Below are 24,269 nucleotides of genomic sequence, written 5' to 3'. Positions count from 1 at the left end.
GTATTCTATGACTGCACCATTTTTGTACCTGTTGAACTCTGAGGTCTGACAAGGCCAGCATGGGAGGGACTGTTTGCCCAAAGTCTGCCTGTGAGCAACCTGGCAGGGAAGAGGAAGAAAGGGGTGGTGACTGGGAGGAGCCTCAGCTCTGCCCCACTTATTTGCCACCCAGAGTACTTGACTGGATACTTAGGGGTAAGAAAATTGCTCTTCTTCCCTGATGAAGAATGAAGTCAGGAGGTAATTTCACCTCAGAGGCAAAATTACCTCCTGGCTTCACCCTTCTAAGTCACACTGCATGTCAGGGCTACTCCTAGGGTGGCACAGTTTGCACAGCCTTGAGCAGGAGATGGTGTATAATCTGCCCCTTGTGACTCCAGCTGCAGGAAGGAAGAGCAGAGTAAACATACTTGATATTGCTTTCTGTGAACAAGTAGCACAGGAGATGCGGGAGAAGGATGAAGGGTGGCTCCCTCCACCACTTGCCAGCCAGTGTGCACCGGGGAAATAAGCCACACCAGGAAAAATGATGAAGTAATTTCCTCTCCTCTGTGGAGCAAGCGGGGAGTAGTGGGAGGATTATGATTCAGGGTATGTCTATTCTGCCAAAAAAAAAGTATGTACTTAACTTGGGTTAAGATAGCATTGAAGACATGACAATTCAGTTTTTAACTTGAGTTAGCTTAGCAGTTTGAATTCAGCCCCAGGATGCCTTTTAGGCTTTAAGTGAAGATGCTAACCCAAGTTAAAAGCAGAGTTGCCACATCTTAATTGCTATCTGACTCAAGTTAGCTGGCATGTGTTCATAGGATGATGCAGCTATGCATCAAATCTTACTCAGGGCAGCTTCTGTAAAGTTGCAATCCAGCCCATAGTAGGAGACGAACTTCTCATTAATGGGGGTTAATCCTTCCCCAGTTTTTTTTAAAGTAAGGACTGAGGTCCAAATCCTACTTCTCTAACTAACTCATGCATGTAGTCACAGTGACATCAATTGCACTACCTATATGAATAAAGCAAGGAGGATTTTGCTCAAAACAACTGAATGTCTTCAGGAATCACTTATGAAATAGAGGATGCTTAGATAGATGATGGTGGAAAACTGGGACCACAAACAAGAGAGAGAAGGGTATAAAAGCAAAGGGCAGGAAACAACATGGTAGAAGAGAAAAATACAGCACTGTGGCACAGAAATCAAAAATACAAGCTGTCAAAAATATAAAGGGAATGGTAACCACCTTTCTGTATACAGTTCTATAAAATCCCTCCTGGCCAGAGGCAAAACCCTTTCACCTGTAAAGGGTTAAGAAACTAAGGTAACCTAGCTGGCACCTGACCCAAATGACCAATGAGAGGACAAGATACTTTCAAATCTGGAGGGGGGTGGGGAACAAAGGGTTTTTCTGTCTGTGTGATGCTTTTGCCAGGAACAGATCAGGAAGGCAGCCTCAGAACTTCTGTAAAGTTAGTAAGTAATCTAGCTAGAAATGCGTTAGATTTCCTTTTGTTTAATGGCTGGTAAAATAAGCTGTGCTGGATGGAATGTATATTCTTGTTTTTGTGACCTTTTTGTAACTTAAGGTTTGGCCTGGAGGGATTCTCTGTGTTTTGAATCTGATTACCCTGTAAGGTATTTACCATCCTGATTTTACAGAGGTGATTCTTTTACCTTTTCTTTAATTAAAATTCTTCTTTTAAGAACCTGATAGATTTTTCATTGTTCTTAAGATTCAACGGTTTGGGTCTGTGTTCACCTGTACAGTTTTGTGAGGATTCTTATCAAGCCTTCCTCAGGAAAGGTGGTGTAAGGCTTGGGATACTTTGGGGGAAGATGTCTCCAAGTGGGCTCTTTCCCTGTTCTTTGTTGAACACGCTTGGTGGTGGCAGCATACGGTTCAAGGAGAAGGCAAAGTTTGTACCTTGGGAAAGTTTTAACCTAAGCTGGTAAGAATAAGCTTAGGGGGTCTTGCATGCAGGTCCCCACATCTGTACCCTAGAGTTCAGAGTGGGGAAGGAACCTTGACAGAAGCCAATTTTTCAGAGGGATAGTGCCCCTCTATTTTGTATTTCTGTCTGATGCACTTTGAGGATTGATGAAAAGCTGCCACTATCAACAAATGAGCATTTCTACAAGAGAAATAAACCAGACAGGAGTTACAAAAGGTACATAAATACCCCCCCCCCCATAAACAGCTAACAAATAATCAAGCATTTTGTTTGAGTCACTCTGGGATCATTGTTTGTTTCATTATATACAAGGTCCTTTAATACTGTGCTTGGTTGCTTGGCTTTACTGGTTTTTCTCTCTCTTCTTTCATATAAATTACTTTTTGAGATTGCTATGTTTCTTCCCTTGTTGACCAGGGGCCGCTGAGAATTGGAGTAGAAGGGAATAACTAAATCAGAACAGCTGTGGATATGTCTATGTCAAGCTCTGGCTAAGAAATTTTCTATTTCAAGCAGCATTAGAGAAACTCATCACAGGACACCAGATAATATTTTGAAACAACTGTGATTTTACATAAGACAAGTAGCAGCTTCTCTTTATTGCTCTAATGGGTGCAATGACATAATACCTTAAGCTTCTCATTTTAGAACATGTGTCTAGACACAAAACATAAAAATTTATGGACTGAAATCAGTGAACAGAATTTCTTAATGGAGTATTGGGGAAGAAAGTGTTGAATGCCAATACAGGATGCATGGAGGTTGAAAATAGTTGAATATACCTTCTTTTCTTGGCTGAATGTGTATTTTAACACAGTCCATACCTCAGGTTCTCCACAGTTGAACTCCAACTTTCCATCCCCTTAGATGATTTCTGTCTTTTGAGATATTGAGCATTTGAGCTGAATTCCCAGAGACAGATCTTCCAGGCTACAAAAGGAAATTAAGTAGTCATGGTGTGAGAGACAAAGTACTGTTATTGAATAGAAATTGACTAAGTGATAGAAAATAAAAAGTAGGGATAAACAGTCTATTTTCAAGATGGCTAAAAGTTTAACAGTGGAGTGATCCCTGCTTCTGTCCTACTACCGGTGTTTAGTACATTTATTGTTGATCTGGAAAAGCAGATGAATGTTGAAGTGGCCAAGTTTGCAGCTGACAAAATTATTTAAGTCTGTGAAAGACTTTGGAATGTCAGAGGGACTGAACAGCGCTAGGTAAATGGGCAGCGTGATGGCAGAAGAAATTCAGTTTCAGCAAATGCAAAGTAATACCATTCATACCCATTTCTGAGTTTTACATTCACTTTGGAGAGGGCTGAGAACATGATCAGTAGATCTGCAACTACTTGTAACTATTGGTCAAAATGCACAGGAATGGACTGGACAGTGGGTCACAGACAACAGTTAACTAGGGGCTATGAAGGACTTGTTCCACTCCCTGTTTCTGGGTTGAGGAGGAGAATTCCTTCCCCTATGTCCCCATATAGATTTTGTGTTCAAGGCCCATCAAGTTACTGGTTTTGTATATTGGACTGGGATTTGGTGCTTGCAAAAGTTGGAATATTCCATATTATGGTAAAGTGACCAGGTTGTATAGGTAGGTACTATTTTCAAACATGGTGTTTTAACAGTGAGCAACTAATCCCATATTCAGGAATCCAGACTTCCAGCCTGATATTTCAGAGGATTTGTGCTCCAAAGGCTCCCATTGATAACAGTGGGGGTTGTGCCTGAGTGAAGACTGCAAAACTTGCATATTAAAAGAAAATGACCTAGAGAAACAACTCTCATAAAATAAATTGTAAGAACAAAATCTTTTATTCAATGTTGTTTTTCTTTGGTTCATTTGTCCTGATTCTAACTTTAGTGGACAATTCCATTTATAAAACATCTAAAAAACCTAGCATGTTGAGAAAATTTCACTAGTGACTTAGAAATATTCAGTCTTTTGCTTTACATGAAACATGACTTTCTTCCTTTTTTTGGAATGAATTGAGCTCCTTGTCAATGAACCACTTAACAGTACTCTGATACGAAGGACTGACAGGGAAGGCTAGCACATTCACACCAGTATTTTATAAAAAACAATTAACTCAATGCAAGTTTTCTGATGTAGCAGAAATTAGTTAGTATTCTTGCATGAATCCTAAAGACTGCAGAAATGATTTCAGTGCAAATAGGTTTAATGATTTCGGTGCAGGGAAAATGTCCCCAAGAAAGCCTTCACATTGGCCAAGAAACTAGAACTGCCATTTCATGCCCAGTAGCTGAGTTAGAGCAACTAGAGTTTTTTGTTCATTGGTATTAAGTTCAAAACCAAGCTGGGTTTTGTGATAGGACTGTAAAAACAGCAACGGTGCCTGTGAGAGACAGAAGACTTCTAGAAATTGGAAGCAAGTTCCAATAATTTGATCTAAAGCCACTCAGAATCAGGAAATAAAATCCCATCAGTTCTTAAAATTACACCTACTATATATTTCTGTGGTGTTAGGAAGGTGGGGCAGGGGCAGGAAATGGGAAGAGTGGAAGGAAGGAATGATGGCTCTACTACTGCTCAGGTCCACTGCCCAGTGTTCCTGTGGAAAGCAGGACAATGGAGGCTGCTGTGGAGAGCTGGAGCATTTTCACTGTTGCTCTGTAGCCTGTGGGGAATGTCCCTGACAGAAATCCCCTCAGCCAGGGCCAGCTACATGAGATTGGTTCAGAAAAGTGAGGAGCAGGATATGAGCCACAGAATATATATGAAGCACAGAAAAGAGCCATCACTCGACTCACAACTGCAATAATAGAATTTTTTCTGTAAGTAACTACAGTGCCTGGTACAACAGCAAAGGAGATGTTTTGAGGTCTCAGCAGCTGCATGCCTAACAGGAAGTGTGCTGTCCCACACCATCTACCACCCTTCCCCTCACCCCCTGCAACTTGTACAGGTATAGGACGGGATGCTACTCCCCATGCTTCTCACAAGATTCTGTGGGTGGCACCTCTATCCAGGCGCATGTGCTTGGACAGTGCAACTTCTTTCCCTGTGAAGCAGTTCAGGCTCATAAGAGCCTAAATTGTACCCATAATATATATACAATAATGCCATATAGGAGCTAAACTCAACAGTAAATTAAATTAAAGAATTGCAAGTTACAAATAGGTAATAGAATTATTTATCACCATATAGTAAATCTCTTTGGCTGAAAGAGTTGATTTTGCTATTTTCAAGGTTGAAAATGAATTTATTAGACTTTGAAGACACTCACAATGTAATAAGATTGGCTCTTGGGTCTGATACAAAAATATCTCATCATCAAGTGTTACTGGTATTGGGCCTGATTGAACACTCACTTACACCGCTTTTAAACTAATGTAAACTCCATTGACTTCAGTGTAGTTATTTCCAATTTACAGTAGAATAGGTGAGTTCAGAAGCAGATCTATTGCATTGAAATTTGACATACAATACAGAATGATTCTGGGAGTAGATTGATTCTGTGGCAAATTCCATAGCTGCAGATTCAAAGAATACTAACTACAAGTAGCTATCTGCCTATTTTATGTGAAGATGGTGCATATCGCCACATAAAGGGTCATGATGATGGGAGGCAGCCAGACAGCCAAGGTACCATGGATATTGGTGAAAGAGGCATCTCAATATAGAATATTCAAATAACTGTGTGTGTGGAGTTTATAGATGAGGGGATATGCCCTCAGTCTCTACCTTGGATTAACATTCATGATTTTATGGCCACGATAAAATAAGTGTTTAGGACTGGGGTAAATAAAGTAGTTTCTATGGCCTCAGTAAACTTAGGATGAATACGTTAGCCATGTGGGGAATCCTGTTCCCCTGACATCCTGGTTATGGAAAGGGTATGGAAGATTTTTAGAGAATCAAGCTAAGAGTTATAAAACACCTAGATAAATGGAGGGGAAAAAACAGCATGCCTCCTGTCATAAATATAAAGGGAAGGGTAAACCCCTTTGAAATCCCTCCTGGCCAGGGGAAAGCTCCTCTCACCTGTAAAGGGTTAAGAAGCTAAAGGTAACCTCGCTGGCACCTGACCAAAATGACCAATGAGGAGACAAGATACTTTCAAAAGCTGGGAGGAGGGAGAGAAACAAAGGGTCTGTGTCTGTCTGTATGCTGGGTCTTGGCTGGGGATAGACCAGGAATGGAGTCTTAGAACTTTTAGTAAGTAATCTAGCTAGGTATGTGTTAGATTATGATTTCTTTAAATGGCTGAGAAAAGAATTGTGCTGAATAGAATAACTATTTCTGTCTGTGTATCTTTTTTGTAACTTAAGGTTTTGCCTAGAGGGGTTCTCTATGTTTTTGAATCTAATTACCCTGTAAGATATCTACCATCCTGATTTTACAGGGGGGATTTCTTTATTTCTATTTACCTCTATTTTTTATTAAAAGTCTTCTTGTAGAAAACTGAATGCTTTTTCATTGTTCTCAGATCCAAGGGTTTGGGTCTGTGATCACCTATGCAAATTGGTGAGGCTTTTTATCCAACATTTCCCAGGAAAGGGGGGGTGCAAGTGTTGGGAGGATTGTTCATTGTTCTTAAGATCCAAGGGTCTGGGTCTGTAGTCACCTAGGCAAATTGGTGAGGCTTTTTACCAAACCTTGTCCAGGAAGTGGGGTGCAAGGTTTTGGGAAGTATTTTGGAGGGAAGGACGCGTCCAAACAGCTCTTCCCCAGTAACCAGTATTAGTTTGGTGGTGGTAGCGGCCAGTCCAAGGACAACGGGGGGAATATTTTGTACCTTGGGGAAGTTTTGACCTAAGCTGGTAAAGATAAGCTTAGGAGGTTTTTCATGCAGGTCCCCACATCTGTACCCTAGAGTTCAGAGTGGGGGAGGAACCTTGACACCTCCTGCAAAGGAAAACTCTTTCCAGCTTATAAGGCAGTCAACAAAATGGATGATGGAGTATTTGTAGATATTTATTTGGACTTAAAAATAGCATTTGATAAAGTCCATCACAAGTGACTGTTAGTGAAACTAGATAGTCAGGGTAAGCACTTCTATCATGGATTAAACTCTGGTTAAAAAATGCTCATTTTTCCCCATGAAAATAGTGAATAGAGTGCACTAATGATCTATATTAACACTGTCATTTATTACATATATAAGAACATAACATAAGAATGGCCATACTGGGTCAGACCAAAGGTCCATCTAGCCCAGTATCCTGTCTTTCGACAGTGGCCAATGCCAGGTGCCCCAGAGGGAATGAACAGAACAGGTAATCATCAAGTGATCCATTCCCTGTCACCCATTCCCAGCTTTTGGCAAACAGAGACTAGGGATACTATCCCTGCCTATCCTGGCTAATAGCCAGTGATGGACCTATCCTCCATGAATGTATCTAGTTCTTAATTGAACCCTGTTATAGTCTTGGCCTTTACAACATCCTCTGGCAAAGAGTTCCACAGGTTGATTGTGTGTTGTGTGAAGAAATACTTCCTTTTGTTTGTTTTAAACCTGTTGCTTGTTAATTTCATTTGGTGACTCATTTGGTGACCCCCTAATTTGTGTGTTATGAGAAGGAGTAAATAACATTTCCTTATTTACTTTCTCCACACCAGTCATGATTTTATAGACCTCTATCATATCCCCCTTTGTCATCTCTTTTCCAAGCTGAAAAGTCCCAGTCTTATTAGTCTTTCCTCATACGGAAGCCATTCCATACCCCTAATAATTTTTGTTGCCCTTTTCTGATCCTTTTCCAAGTCCAATATATCTTTTTTGACATGGAGCGACCACATCTGCACGCAGTATTTAAAATGTGGGCGTATCATGAATTTATATAGAGGCAATATGATATTTTCTGTCTTATTATCTATTATCCTTTCTTAAGGATTCCCAACATTCTGTTCGCTTTTTTTACTGCCGCTGCACATTGAGCGGATGTTTTCAGAGAACTAGCCATAATGACTCCAAGATCTCCTTCTTGAGTGGTAACAGCTAATTTAGACCCCATCATTGTATATGTATAGTTGGGATTATGTTTTCCAATGTGCATTACTTTGCATTTATCAGCATTGAATCTCACCTGCCATTTTGTTGCCCAGTCACCCAGTTTTGACAGATTCTTTTGTAGCTCTTTGCAGTCTGCTTGGGACTTAACTATCTTGAGTAGTTTTGTGTCATCTGCAAATTTTGCCACCACACCATTTACCCCCTTTTCCAGATCATTTATGAATATGTTGAATAGGACTGGTCCCAGTACAGACCCCTCAGGGACACCACTATTTACCTCTCTCCATTCTGAAAACTGTCCATTTATTTCTACCCTTTGTTTCCTATCTTTTAATCAGTTACCAATCCATAAGAGGACCTTCCCTGTTATCCCATGACAGCTTACTTTGCTTAAGAGCCTTTGGTGAGGGACTTTGTCAAAGGCTTTTTGAAAATATAAGTATACTATATCCACTGGATCCCCCTTGTCCATATACGTGTTGACCCCCTCAAAGAATTCTAGTAGAATGGTGAGGCATGATTTCCCTTTACAAAACCATGTTGACTCTTCCCCAACAAGTTATGTTCATCTACGGGCCTGATAATTTTGCTCTTTATTATAGTTTCAACCAGTTTTCCTGGTACTGAAGTGAAGCTTACTGGCCTGTAATTGCTGGGATCACCTCTGGAGCCCTTTTAAAAAATTGGCGTCATATTACTTATCCTCCAGTCACTTGGTACAGAAGCTGATTTAAATGATTGTAGACTTGTAGGTTGTAGACTACAGTTAGTAGTTCTGTAATTTCACATTCAAGTTCCTTCAGAACTCTTGGGTGAATACCATCTGGTACTGGTGACTTATTACTGTTTAGTTTAGCAATTTGTTCCAAAATCTCCTTTAGTGACACCTTAAGCTGGAACAGTTCCTCAGATTTGTCACCTAAAAAGAATGGCTCAGGTTTGGGAATCTCCCTCGACCATGAAGACTGATCCAAAGAATTCATTTAGTTTCTCTGCAATGGCCTTATCGTCCTTGAGTGCTCCTTTAGCATCTCAATCATCCAGTGGCCCCACTGGTTGTTTAGCAGGCTTCCTGCTTCTGATGTACTTAAAATTTTTTTTGCTATTACTTTTTGAGTCTTTGCCTAGCTGTTCTTCAAATTCTTTTTTGGCCTTCCTAATGATATTTTTACACTTCATTTTCCAGAGTTTCTATTTGCCTATTTTCCTCACTAGGATTTAACTTTCACTTTTTAAAGGATGTGTTTTTGCCTCTCACTGCTTCTTTTACTTTGTTGTTTAGCCAAGATGGCTCTTTTAGGTTCTCTTACTATGTTTTTTAATTTGGGGTATACATTTAAGATGAGCCTCTATTAGGTGTCTTTAAAAAGTTTCCATGCAGCTTGCAGGGATTTTACTTTTGGTGCTGTACCTTTTAATTTCTGTTTAACTAACCTCCTCATTTTTGTGTAGTTTCTCTTTCTGAAATTAAATGCTGCAGTGTTGGGCTGCTGTGGTGTTTTCCCTTCCAGAGGGATGTTAAATTTAATTATATTATGGTCACTATTACCAAGGGTTCCAGCTATATTCACCTCTTGGACAGATCCTGTGCTCCACTTAGGACTAAATCAAGAATTTCCTCTCCTCTTTTGGGTTCCAGGACTAGCTGCTCCAAGAAGTAGTCATTTAAGGTGTCAAGAAACTTCATCTCTGCATCCCGTCCTGAGGTGACATGTACCCAGTCAATATGGGGATAGTTGAAATCCCCCATTATTATTGATTTTTTTATTTTAATAACCTCTCTAATCTCCCTGAGCATTTCACAGTCACTATCACCATCCTGGTCAGGTGGTTGGCAATATATCCCTACTGCTATATTCTTAATATTCGAGCATGGAATTACTATGCATAGAGACTCTATGGTACAGTTTGGTTCATTCAATATTAATCTCAATGAAGGAGTGAACAGGAAGGTGAAAACATCTGAAGGATATTTAGATTAATCAAAACTAGAGAAAATTTGAAGAACTTCACAAAAATCTAATACAACTAGATTATTGGGAAACAACCACAAAATCAGTGTACAAAAGCACATCAGATAGAACAATTTAAAATTGCTTTTATAGACTGATGGGTTTAAAAGTCTGCAAGACATTGCTTTTTCAGGGTTGGGGTTAGGGAGTGGATGATATGGTAAAGTTTGTTCTGGGCTTGGTTAAAGAAATCTTTGGTGAAATTATTTTAGGGTTAGGCTGTCTAAGTTTTTGAAAATCTAACAGCTCCAATGGAAGGCAAAGGGAGTTTTACTATTGACTTTAGTGAGAGCAGACAGACCATTTTTGAATGCCTTTAAAAATCTCACCCTTTATGTTCTTGCTGACATATTTGAATACTGTTTGTGTTTGGAACTAGGTATATGCCTGGTGAATTATTGATTAATAATCTGTACCCACTTGGGAAAAGGCCTTGGTATCATTGTGGAGGACAATGAAAACTTCTGATCATTGTACACTAGTAATGAAAAGACCAGACAAGATGTTATGCTTTATTGTAAAGGGATAAAAATAATAATTAAATATAATGCCAGTGCATCAATCAGTGTTATTCCCTCATCTTGAATATTGTATTCACTTTTGGTCATCCCATCTGAAAATGGATGTTACAGAAACATTGACGTCCACTTAGGACTTCAGTTTAGTAATGTAGACATAAGAGGTTACAATAGGTAGATACATGGTCTAGAGAAAGTCATTTAGGTGCTTTTATTATTTTAATAAATTACAACAAGGGTACAACCAAATGAAGTTAGAAAGTAACAAATGGGAACTAGATAGATGGAAATATTTTAAACATACAAGTAGCCTAGGTCCTATAGAACTCATTATCACAAGTTCTGAATACTGAAGCAAAGAGCTTACTACTGTTCTAAAAGGATTAGTTATTTGTAGGAATAATAATGCCCTCTGTAATTACACTAGATAGGATAAAAAATTCATGGGACCTGAATTTTAGCCAGGTATCAATCCAGCTACCAATACTGTGGGCACAAAATTGCCAGCTCAACTAACCACACCTACATTTGTACCCATTGAGACACACAACCATCTGCAAGTGTAGTAATGAGATGTCTAAAGAGGTATTTAACAAGCCAAGCCCTCCCTGAGTACCCCCTCAGGGCAGGAAGATGCCCTGCAGACAGTTTTCACTGTCTCTCTGTGTCCTTCCATATACTCCAGCATTACCTTGGGCTGAGAGTACCTTTGTCATGGGGTAATTTATTATTATACACATCTCAAAGGCATAAAATAAAGTCTCTATCATAACTCAAGACACCTCTGGCTATGCCACCTTTTGTCACTCAATTCTTGTCCTCAAGTCTTCCTTCATACAAAAGATTCCTTAACTGATCCTCATAGATCATAGAACCCTAACAGAGTTCAAAGGCTCAAAGCAATAACACAAATATCTACCTACCCTAGTCTTATTAAAAGTCTCCCATTCCCCCTGTGTTCTCTCTCAGCTCCCTCCTGTACAAGACAGTGGACATGGGGTCACTTCTGTTCTCCTTCACCCCAGTACTCTCACATATCAGCGGTAAACATTTCCTTTATTGCTCTACAGGCCCTTGACTTTCTTCAGCCTTGGTTCGCTCTCACAGTCTCCATCCACATCTCTCTGCTTTTGGCCTGTGACTCCTGCTTCCTGACTCCCCAGGCTCCTAATCTCCTGACCCCCAGTACTATCCTGACCCCCTCATCATGCCTATCTAGGACCTGTTCAGTCATAGGAGGACTTAGTCTGTCCCTGAAAAGGGCTCAGTCACCCTGTGATAACGTGCAATTCTGAATGCAAATAATTGCACCTATAATAATAAAGAAGTTTTTAAAAATGTATGTCTAAGGGATACAAACCCTTCTGGTTGAGGATCTGAGTCTGTCAGTAATTTATCTGGGATTACGAAGAAATGTACCCCATAGGAATGTTGCTGCATAATTGTCCATCATGGTCATTTAACTTCTTCCTGTTGTCCCCTTTCCCGCACTGTTCTGGTATAGGTTGATGCCAGAGCCAGAATACTCATGTGTCCCATTATGCCACAAGGCAGTTCTTATGTTCCCAGGTGTTGTTGTGACATTCTTTTGGAAAGAAAGGGAAAATGCCAATTCCCTAACAAATTTTGTAACTCTCTGAAGCTTCCCTCTCTGCTTCCACCGAGTTTGGGATATTTTGTTGCCCTTTCTTTAAGCAGATCTCCTTGTTCTCTCAATCAGGTTACATGTATCAATCTGATAAGTATGAGATCAGGGAGACTTTCAAGAGCTTGTCTGAGGAGTCCCAGATGTGTCCTTTCAAGGAAGTAGAATCTTGCTAACTGACTGGTGGATTTCTCTAGTAAGTTCACCCCAGAATAAGCTGATGATGGCTGAAGTGGTGGTGGCATTGATTATGATGATCTGAATTTATCTATGGCAACTGATTTCATTCTAATTAAAAGATACCACAATGATAATCAAATCTATGATGGACGTGTTCCTAAGACCTAATTGTTGTCAGGCACTAAATTAAGGCTCCAGTGGGCAGATCCAGGATTTTATTCCCCGTGTGTGTGTGTGTGTGATTATTTTTTGGTCTGAAATGTTGCAATGAAGGGTAAGGGTATGTGTGTGTGGGGAAGACATGACACCTTTGCAGGTTGATCAGGCTCGGGTGAGCATGAATAGTGAGGTGGATAAATTCATGTGACCAAGGGGGATTGGTAATTACTCATATTGGACACCCGAGTTATTCAGGGAAAATCAGCTACATCTATCCCACTGGGGAGCAGATATATTTTTGTCCAATACCATTGCAAGATTGGGGCTAATGTTTTTAATCATTAGCAATAATATAGATGATTGAATAATATTTGCCAACATTACCCATTGCAGTTTCCTCCTTTTATAAAAAGAATTATTATTTATAAATGTTTCCTATTCAATCAGTTCTAGAACCAATCAATCACATTGTTTGAGAACAAGATGAGCTGGGGAAGACATTGCTCTCTCCCCCAACAACATCCAGAGATGTGTTATCATTAATACAAAAGAATGTACTGAATCCCAGGAAGATAACATGTTAAGTTCCATCCATTCTCATCAAGTAGGGGGATGGTGGGCAATGAAAAGGTGGTTTCTTTTCTACAAGATATGCCAGAAAACTAAATTAAAAATATATTAAGTCAGGCAATGTTGATGAGAGGTAAAAATAAATGATCATTGACTTGGATAATGGATATGAGGTAGTTAACAAGGAATCCCCAAAGAAAAGGAAAAGGACTATAACCTGTGAAGGTATCCGTAGCAAATAAAAGAATGCAGTGAATACCATCCCAATGTAGAATATAATTATTTTACAGTTAAGTTGAAATGAAACCTGGATGACAACCACATGATAGTATAGAGGAAGCAACATTTGTAAGGTATTGAAGCCCATATAAATAATGGATTTTCAGTCATTCCCAAATGATTATGTGTTCTGTATGTTTGTTTAATCCTCATCATGATTTCTTCACTCATTTTCAATATTTTTCCTTTATTTTTTTCCTTCATCCTTACAAAGGTCTATGACAAGAGTATGTCCAGGCAAACACACAGCAGCATGAGTACATAAAGTAAATCATAACACGTACCAATTAAATGTATACAGACCTGATTCTCCTCTAATTTACACCCAAGTCAGACTGATGTAATCTACTAATGGAATTACTCCTGATTTACACCAGTGTAAGAGCAATTAAGCTGCTTTGGATTTGTACCAGTATAAATGAAAGGAGAAAGAGGCAGGCCCATTTATTTTTAAGAGTTGTGGCACTGGGTTGCAAACAAAACATGGTGGTTCCATGGTTCGCCATCTTTTCTGAGGAGTCAGGAGCCCTTATAAACCTTTAGTTTTTCCACTAGCCTCTTTGGAGTTACACTGGTAATACCATTCCGTTCTCTACTGTGATATAGAAATTTAATTTAATAGAATTCTTTTCTGATTTAGAATTTTGTCCTTATCAGTTTTCTCCTCCACAGAGGACTTCCATATATCCTCCAACTGGTTATGTTGATGCCTTTGTCATTTTCAGTACATTTTCCTACAATTGTCCCTGAATTTTCTTATCTCTTTGTATTTTTTTTTACCCCCACTCTGGAGTTTATAATTTCCATATTTCACTCTGCTGCTTTTTCTGACAGTTCAGTTTCATTTCTTTCCTTGAACTATGCCTTGTTTAGACAGAATTTATCTTTGCATTATGCAAATTTCTTATCTCAGATTTGAAAAGCACAATTTTTGACTAGCGTCATTAAATTCCATGGATGTCTTTTATAGCATCACAACCATATCAAGTTTTTTTATCAACTCTATTGTAGTTGTATTTCTTAGGCATTTATAATCAACAAAATCATTGCTAGGTGTGGTGGGGCTTGCCTGGTTTCTGATAAATATTTATCTTCAGCTACTGTGATCCTTTATGGACCTTGTTGTAAAATCTTTTTGCATTAATTTTGCTGATGCCATGGGACTCCTATGAGATTTTGGGGTTAATACAAATTATATTAGGAACACCTGCATAAATGAAAAGCTAAACCCAATCATGCTTCTAGCAACATTTGTATTTCATGAAACACCTTGCTAGTCTCTTATCCTTGTACTAGCATATGATGTCTCATCTGTGTTCCCAAATATTTGTAAAGTGCCCATCGCTGCAGCAACCTAAGCATCAGTTACCATATTTGATCATAGATACTCTTGTATCTATGGCATTCAGCAGAGACTTTTTTCCTTATCTATCTTTTCCCATATGCAGTCCCATTAGTTGAGGGCCGGTAAAGTACAGAAGTTAAAATTCCCTAATTTAGTGTCTAAAGGTTGGTTCAAGGCATTCTTAGAGTAGAATCTTCACTTAGAATTTTGCTTTCCTTGCTGGTTCAACAGATCCAGACTCTGACTACAGCTGGCTGAAAAATTTCCACTGCAAGTTTTCTGTTGAAATCAAGATGTTTAATGAGAATATGATGAGTCTGGTAACATTTTAGATGATAAAGTAAAATTGTTTAGACTTTGTTTCATTTTAATAGTATTGAAACAATTTTGATAAGCTAGAAATGTTTTCTTTCAACTTTATCATTGATTCATTTTTCTAACTCAATATACTAATTGTAGTTGATATATTATAATATTGTTACACATTATATTAATATATTGAATCAGCATTATTCAAATTGAATGATAGACCTTACAGAAATGAAACAATTCAATGGCTCTCAATTGACATTCTTCTGAATTTTTGTTGAGGGAAATATTGAAATGTCAGCTTTTTGTTCCAATTTGGAATAAATACAAGTTTTGAAAGGTTGTAATAGAAATTCCATTTTCCAACCAGCTCGACTATTAACATTCATGGTGTGATACAAAGCTTATTGTTTTAGCCTAAGAGATTGTGCTGGTAGTTGGGCATTGTGCTTGGCTTTGGGGAATGGCAGTTTTCAAAGAAAGTAGTGGGACTTACGTCTGCTATTTTCAAATCTGGGACCTAAAACTAGATAAATCCCTATTTAAGCACCAACGGAAAAGTAACCTGATTTTTAGGGCACTGAAAACTCACAACTCTGACTTTGGTGGGATCTGCAAGTACACAGCACTTCAGAACCACCCTCACCCCCACTACTTCAGTCACTAAGCTTTAGGCACTCATATTTGAAAATTTTGGCCTATATGTGTTGCTTTCAAATTTTACACGTACCTTGTTTGTTTTTTTTAATTAGATGCATCTCGCTTGCTATCAAACAATTGTTTAAAATATACCTCTTACTCCACTCCTCATATCATTGGCAAAATATGCATATCAGATACCTGGATGAAAAAGTATACTATTATCTTATTAGAGAACATGTAGGTTTAGTGAAATTTATTTTAATCAAACAGAGATTCAAATTGATTTTCCAGCCAAGTATGTATTTTGCTGAATATTCAAAGATGTACTATATAGCTAAAGAACTTATAGTTTAGCTTTTTGTTTGCACTTGAGTGATTTTTACATTATAGGAGAAAATATATCTTCCTTCTCTGAAGATTCAGCTTGAAATCCTGGCCACACTGAAGACAATGGCAGTCTTAATAACAAATCAGTTGAGGATTGTCAAGGTTCCTCCCCAACTCTGAACTCTAGTGTACAGATGTGGGGACCTGCATGAAAACCTCCTAAGCTTACTTTTACCAGCTTAAGTTAAAACTTCCCCAAGGTACAAATTAATTTTATCCTTTGTCCTTGGAATATCCACTGCCACCACCAAACTCTAACTGGGTTTACTGGGAAACGTAGTTTGGACACGTCTTTCCCCCCAAAATCCTCCCAACCCTTGCACCCCACTTCCTGGGAAAGGTTTGGTAAAAATCCTCACCAATTTGCATAGGTGACCACAGACCCAAACCCTTGGATCTGAGAACAATGAAAAAGCATTCAGTTTTCTTACAAGAAGACTTTTAATAGAAATAGAAGTAAATAGAGGTAAAGGAATCACTTCTGTAAAATCAGGATGGTAGATACCTTACAGGGTAATTAGATTCAAAACATAGAGAATCCCTCTAGGCAAAACCTTTAAGTTACAAAAAAGACACACAGACAGAAATAGTCATTCTTTTCAGCACAATTCTTTTCTCAGCCATTTAAAGAAATCATAATCTAACACATACCTAGCTAGATTACTTACTAAAAGTTCTAAGACTCCATTCCTGGTCTATTCCCGGCAAAAGCAGCCTACCCACAGACACAGACCCTTTGTTTCTCTCCCTCCGCCCAGCTTTTGAAAGTATCTTGTCTCCTCATTGGTCATTTTGGTCAGGTGCCAGCGAGGTTACCTTTAGCTTCTTAACCCTTTACAGGTGAGAGGATTTTGCTCTGGCCAGGAGGGATTTTAAAGGAGTTTACCCTTCCCTTTATATTTATGACAAGGACGAAAAACTGTTTATCCATATTAGTAGTCAGTTAGTAGCAGGTTCAATCCCTATGTCTGACACATAATTATTTACCTAGTTTGGCAATATTTCTTGCCCCAAAAGGAGATATTTTGTTTTGCATAACGCTGGGTCAAATATTAGACAAGAATAAGGCTTTATAGAGTTTGGTTTACAGTTCTCCTAATAAAAAGAAAAGGAGTAGTTGTGGCACCTTAGAGACTAACAAATTTATTTAAGCATAAGCTTTCATGAGCTACAGCTCACTGCATCCGATGAAGTGAGCTGTAGCTCATGAAAGCTTTTGCTCAAATAAATTTGTTAGTCTCTAAGGTGCCACAAGTCCTCCTTTTCTTTTTGCGAATACAGACTAATACGGCTGCTACTCTGAAAGTTCTCCTAATGCTCTTAATACAGCAATAAATACTTTTAAAGAAAGAAAAAGAGCACTAGAGTGAAGAGTAAGCACCAAAGGCCAGATTTTCCAAAGGTATTTAGGCACCTAAAGGTGCAGCTAAATACTTTTGAAAATCCCCACTGGGTGCCTAATCAAAGGGAGTTGGGCAGATGGGGCTTCTTTGAAAATCCCATTAGGTGCCCATCTACATCTTTAGGCATCTAAATACCTTTCAAAACCTGGCCTCAAGTCCACCCACACGTCAGTGGAAGTGAGGAGGCAGGCAAACAGGGGAATTAGGATCCCAACTGAGCCTAAAGTAGGACAATGATGAAATGCAAACACATTAGGATGCTTCTTCCATGCTACTTTCATTAATAGTTTCTTTTCTTTTCTTTTTTATTACTGGAAGTGCATTATTTGCTACTCAGTGTTCATAATTTGCTGTTCCTTCCTTAAGATGTCTGTCATCCAACCAGAGTGCAAATGAAATGTTATGTAATTTAATTGATTAGTCATACCAGAAACAAATGAATACAGTACTGAAGTGCAGATTTCACAGACATCCCAAGAGTCAAAATTTGTTGACAAAATATTTGGCAAATACTTGCTGATAATGAACATGTTAGCAGAAAATTGTAGTCATTTTGCAGACAAAATATGATGAGGATAAAAAGGACTAAATTCACACGGATTACTATTCACAATGAATAATTTAACTAGTTCTAGCTGGCAAAATACTGCCCTTCAGAAAAGTCAGTTTAGAACACATTTAACAAAATAATTCACCCCCAACCATCCATCTACCACCAATCCATCCATTTTCATGCATCCTATTCAACTCTACATATTAGAATTGATATGCAGACATAAAGAGGTATCTAGTAGGTGCAGAAACAGCCAAAGCAGGGACTACTGCATTGTGGGGAGGAGATAAAACAGGACCCAACCAGGGCCACCCCTTTCCACTGTTAACCCAGAACTTTAAAGGCAGACCACACTCCCCTGAGGGCACTATGACCAAGTGGTGCCTCCCCCTCCCCACTGTGTGGGCCTGGGAGACAACTGCAGAGAGGAGCCAGCCAGAGACTTCAGTTGGTAGGGGCAAAAGCAACTAAAGCAGGGACCTCTGGACATTGAGAGTACTTTCTACAATTCTGAAAGGTCTTTTGCTGCCCTCTGCTGGTGGGCTGTTGACTGCAAGTCTCCTGCTCCCACTTCCCTACCCATCCCTCAGTCTCTTCACCTCAGATTCATTCCACACCTGCCTCTCTTACCTTCTCCCCTTCCCATTTAGCTTATTCCCTCCTAACTAAACCCATAGTAAAATAAATAAAAAATGGTGGGGGCAAACATAATGCGAGTTCCATCACATGATTCACTCTGCTTGCGTGTTCTAGTCCTTCCCCCACCTCTGTGTCTGTCTTGTCTATTTAGACTGTAAGCGCCTTGGGGCAGAGACCAAGTACTACTTGGTGTTTGTATAGCCCTTAGCAAAATAAGGCCCCTTGAAGGTGGGACCTTCGGCACTATCCTAAGACATGCTAAATAAAGAAAAAGTGTTCAACTATGAAGAGGTTGTTTTTCTCTTTGCTTTAGATGCTGATTCTGCAAGTGCATGTCAGTAACCTGTCTTCACTGACCTTAACTCTACTAACTGGAACTCTCACACAATTGTCTGCAGAATGAAGTTGTTAGAGTGCAACATCTCTTCTTAGAAGTTTGACTGTTAATGCATGCCTCCCACCTCTCACCGAAGAAATCTCTAGCAATGAACACTAGCTCACATCACACACAAAGACTGAACCATTGCTTCAAAATGGCCTCTTGTCAAACTGACCATTTGAACAGTTGATTTCACAGGACAAGAAATCCTGGAAACCATATGGAAAGCTTAGGTGTCTTGACAAGTGTTATTGAATGGAGTTTTTCCAACTCTTGAAATTTCCTGTAAAAATAATTTGAAATTTCAGTTCTGATGGAAAGTTCTCAGAGGATATCAGGCAGTTGTAATTCTGCTGACATTCACATGATTAATGAAGGATTTATAGGATTTGCATAGGTAATGAAATATCGGATACTAACTAGGACTCTGAATAATTTGTGGGGAATAATCTATTTTATAAGTTTAGCCTTCTTCAGTTTGTGAATTGTCCACAAGCAGTTTAAAATTTAGAATTTCACAAGCAGTTCCTAGAGAGCATCCAATTTACAAAATTTGAGCTGGTCTAGCTACTTTTGATTGATCTCACAGTCTACATGGTATTGCTTCAGATTTCAGATTAGTTGGCTGCCTCTTAGCACTAGAGTTCCAGTGAAGATTCTTTCATTTACAAATTCAAAATTCATTTTCCACAGATATTTTCTAATCTTTTCTTACAATTCATTGTCAGAGTCCTCCTCCAAGTCAACTCATGTTAAAATAAGATATTTGCTGAAAATGAACACAAAAAAAGTGGATGCAAATTCCAGACTTCGACTGAATATTTGCAGAAATTGTTTAGACGTGTTCCCCGAGTTGTACCACCAGCCTGATTAACTGTACCTGCAAAATATACTAGCTGTGAACAGTAATCTGGCCCTTAAAACAAAACAACAACAAAAACAACAAACTTCCAAATATACAAACAAAAAAACCCCAACCCAACACACCCCTACCAACGATAACCCTCAAGGTTTTTGGTTAAATGGCATTGATTTGGTATCAACAAGAGAAAGTTGATCTCCCAGCCTGCCTTTTGTAAGTCTCACCAATGAAGATTTTAGACCACACTGGCTAAAAGAAAGGGTATGTAACAGATAAGCATTTAGCTTCAATGCTTCATGAAGAATAAGGTAGAGGCAATTTAAACTTTTACTGTACTTGGTTTAAACAAATCACAAATGTCACATAAAACCTCTGCAAGGAACAACGCATAGTGACAACGCATAGTGATTTAGCAATTACTTATAGGTACTGCGGATATGAGCAGTGGGAAGTGTTGGGGATGTGTCAATTTTTTAAATTTAAATTAAATTGGGGGTGAAAAAAACCCCAAAACAGATGCCAGTCAGACCCAAATAGCACCAGTGTGCCAGGCAAATTCTAACTCTTCTATTTTAATGAAAAATTTCCATGGGATCTTTTAGGACAAGTGATTAGATGCACATAAAGAGCTGCTGCCAACAGAGCAGCATCCCCCAGCACACTGATCCAGTACTGAGGGAGGAAACAGTACCATCTACTGCATCACCAACATTACTTCCTGAAGCAGCCCAAGTTTTTCTTGGTAGTCTCCCAAGTAAGTATTAATCCAGTACAGCCTTGTTTAGTTTATGATGCTTGAGAAAAGTCACAGTCCATTGCAGGAAAATTATTAGTCATTTAAAGATTTTTGTTTTGCTGTTCATCACTCGTTGTTTGCTTGATTCAACATTGCAAAGCACAATCAAGAAGGGAAATAGTGTAATGGTATTGCCCTGACATTGTGGATTATACAAAATTGCCCTCAACTGGCAGAATTGTACTTTTTTTGGCTTCTCTTCTATAAACAGACCTTTTTTGCCAAAATCAACAGCTGCAATGTTGGCAAGAGAGAAATGCATGCTGCTCAGAGATAAATTACATTTCTCTTGCTTGTGTATCAGAGCTTCTGGCTAGTGGTTTTGAGGTTTCAGTTACCTTGGGATAAAACAGAAGTGTTGTAAAACTTCCATTTTGAAGATGCAGTATCAGCAGCAGAAAGTATGTTAATTGAAATAATATTTTAAACATAAATTGGAAGAAAACAAAATGGACAAGTGTTCTATAAGGCGGGGGGCGGGGGGGGGGGGGGAGGAGAGGAGGGAAGATGAGGATTTTTGTTGGGAAAAGTCCCAGGCATTGAAATTACCCTATTGCCGCTTTTGTGCTATTGAGTGCAGCTGTGTCCTGCCACACTTTTGAGACTGGGAAACTCTCAGGATTCCAGGACAGTTGAACAGCTAGCTGACATATATGGTCTAGTACTATTATGTCAATACTGAACTAAGCAAGACCCAAACTACTGTAGTAGTGACTTTGGCATCACATTAGTGAGTTGTGTTGGAACCGGATACCATTAGGTAAATCTCTCTCTCACACGAACAAATGAGGAACTGAGCCTAGAACTCTGCTCCTTCATCTCCAGAAACACAGGCTTGTATCTCTTGAACTAAAGGAAAGCACCAAGCAGCAATCAGTCCTTCTCTATTGCCAGTCATTAGAGATCAACATCACTCAGACAAACTAAACAAATACATTACATATGCATATGAAGGATAAAGAAAAAACTTCCGTTAGTACTGTTTTTCATATTATAGCTCCTTGCCCTATGTTATATGTTCCAAAATTTTGACCCATCTGGAATTCTGATTTTTCATATCAAGCAAATTCACTCAACTAAAAGGATGTCTATTAAACCACTATTCTACAGATCCAAGCACAATAGAACTTTGACACTAAAATGACGTTCTAGTTGTCAGAAAAGAAAAACATTCTAGCCTTGTGTTCTGCACGTAAATTTTGGATCAGGTAAGGTTTGATGAAAAGCCCAGTGACATCAAGGATCTAATCCATTGGATTAGGTGCTTTGTGGGAAAAATTTGTAACGAAGAATGTGCCTTTTCCTGCTCCCTGTATGTACCAGCAGGGAGCAGATAATTAGGCTGTACCACACCCATTAAAAATTCACCATTGTTTACATTTGGCAGGAATTGCATATAATTGACTCAAAGATTTACCCACAATTAAGAATTCACCCTTAGATAATTCAGAAGCACAAACCAGATACATGAATGCATGATTACCTGAGTTATAATTTCTCCAGATACCTGATATGTAATCAATATAAAATTTATTTCTGCTTTATGAAGCTTTTGTTTTCAAGAAAGAATGGATCAGTGAATGTGTCAGAAAGGTTTCTAGATATCAGTATTGAGATAAAAACTTCAAAAACAGACTCCAACGAGAGACTGCTGAATTGGAATTAATTTACAAACTGGATACAATTAATTTAGGCTTGAATAAAGACTGGGAGTGGATGGGTCATTACACAAAGTAAAACTATTTCCCCATGTTTATTCCTCCCCCCCACACACACTGTTCCTCAGACGTTCTTGTCAGCTGCTGGAAATGGCCCACCTCGATTATCACTACAAAGGGCTCCCCGCCGACCCCCCCGCTCTCCTGCTGGTAATAGCTCACTTACCTGATCACTTTTGTTACAGTGTGTATGGTAACACCCATTGTTTCATGTTCTCTGTGTATATAAATCTCCCCACTGTATTTTCACTGAATGCATCCGATGAAGTGAGCTGTAGCTCACGAAAGCTTATGCTCAAATAAATTTTAGTCTCTAAGGTGCCACAAGTACTCCTTTTCTTTTTGCGGATACAGACTAACATGGCTGCTACTCTAAGAACTGTAATGTCTCTACAGGAAGAAGAGAGCTGCCTGAGGGTTTGGGAAAAGAAGCAAAGAATGATATTCTGGATTATGTGTAGCTCCCCAGTAATCCGCAGATCCACTGAGACAAATTTCTTGATCTTGAAGGAGGTTAATTACTAACTATTTATAATCCCAAAGCAGCAGCGTCCTTATTATAATGCTATATCATATACCAATATGTCCCTTAGCTAATGTGACTGGCTAATTATTAAAATACTCTTTTTCTCCAGCTGTTGTCTTCCTGGGTAAACAAATTTCTAAATTCAATCGGCTTCTATTTGCACTTCATTGCTTCTTGACAGCAAACACTCTGCAAAAATGAGCTGCCTTGTTTATAATCTCCAAGGGCAGAAGAAACAAATGTATGCATAATTTGCCTAATTTTTTGTAATACTAGCTTCTTCAAAAGATAGCTCTTAAGAAGTTTAGTTTTTGCACAAAGTGAATTTTAAAGGCACACCCTACCCATTTTTTGGTGTCCTAGTGGTCCCCTGTGCTGCATTTCAAATGTGGTTTCGTTGCAGTCAATTCTGCAACTTGTCTTCTGAAAAGAAAGAGAATTAAAAATAGTCAAAGCAAGGGCAATGAGCAAAAGGTATCATTTCTGGCATGTACAGTAGCTCATTTACAACTGGCTCAGTCAGTTAAGAAATATACAAAACTCTGCCACATTCTAGTGAATGTTGGATTTCCTTCCTTTATTCATTCTGCAAAAAGAAAAAAAATGGACATTGAGCACTAGCTCAAATAACGTTTCTTTTTCCATTGGTGATGTCTGATCATATATAATATGCATGCATCACAATGCTATTAGAGTTATGGTTCTGCCAGCACTTCCATAATAAACCCCTTACTGTAAGGGTTTACTTTGGTTGTTTTAAATCACATTCCTGCTGAAAAAGACATATAAGGGCAGAGGGTGGGTAATTAGAGTGAATGGAAAGTGGATGTCCAAATCCCTTATGTGGGTTTGAAAAATCTTGAGCAGAACCTGGAAGTGTGATTCAAGTTGACAGAACAGCCAGGACCTTTCCTTCCAAACATCCTAAGGTATTGAAGAAAGAGAATATTTTTTAGGAAAGGAAGGAATACTATATGCTATTTTACTGCATATGCTTACTTTGTGGTCCTTTTCAGTGTGTAGTGATTTTCCTGAGCCATGATTCAGGAATTTCAGCTCCTCTGCTGAATGTGTGCAGGGTACATGAAGATGAGGAGGAGAAAGAAGGATTTAACATTGGGGCTGCTCTGAGTATGTGTACCTGTGATCACTGCTTGCGGAAAATGGGTCTCCAGATGTGTTTTGTGATGTCTAGTGGCAGCAGGAGCAAGAAGATATAAGGTCATCCTCCATCTTGGAAGGCTGAACTTCACACTGCAGGGAGATCAGGGTAATGAAGGTGTTCTATTTAGTGAATTTCATGATATTTTTGAATGAATTCATTTTTTTTTAAATTGCCTGGCTCTAAAGAAATCAGTTTTGCCTGATTCATGAAAAATCTGATACTTTCAAACTAAATTTTTGGAGGCAAAAAACT

Source organism: Eretmochelys imbricata, chromosome 8 (genome assembly GCF_965152235.1).
Source record: "Eretmochelys imbricata isolate rEreImb1 chromosome 8, rEreImb1.hap1, whole genome shotgun sequence".
NCBI lineage: Eukaryota > Metazoa > Chordata > Testudines > Cheloniidae > Eretmochelys > Eretmochelys imbricata.
Note: the sequence above shows the minus strand (reverse complement) of the source record.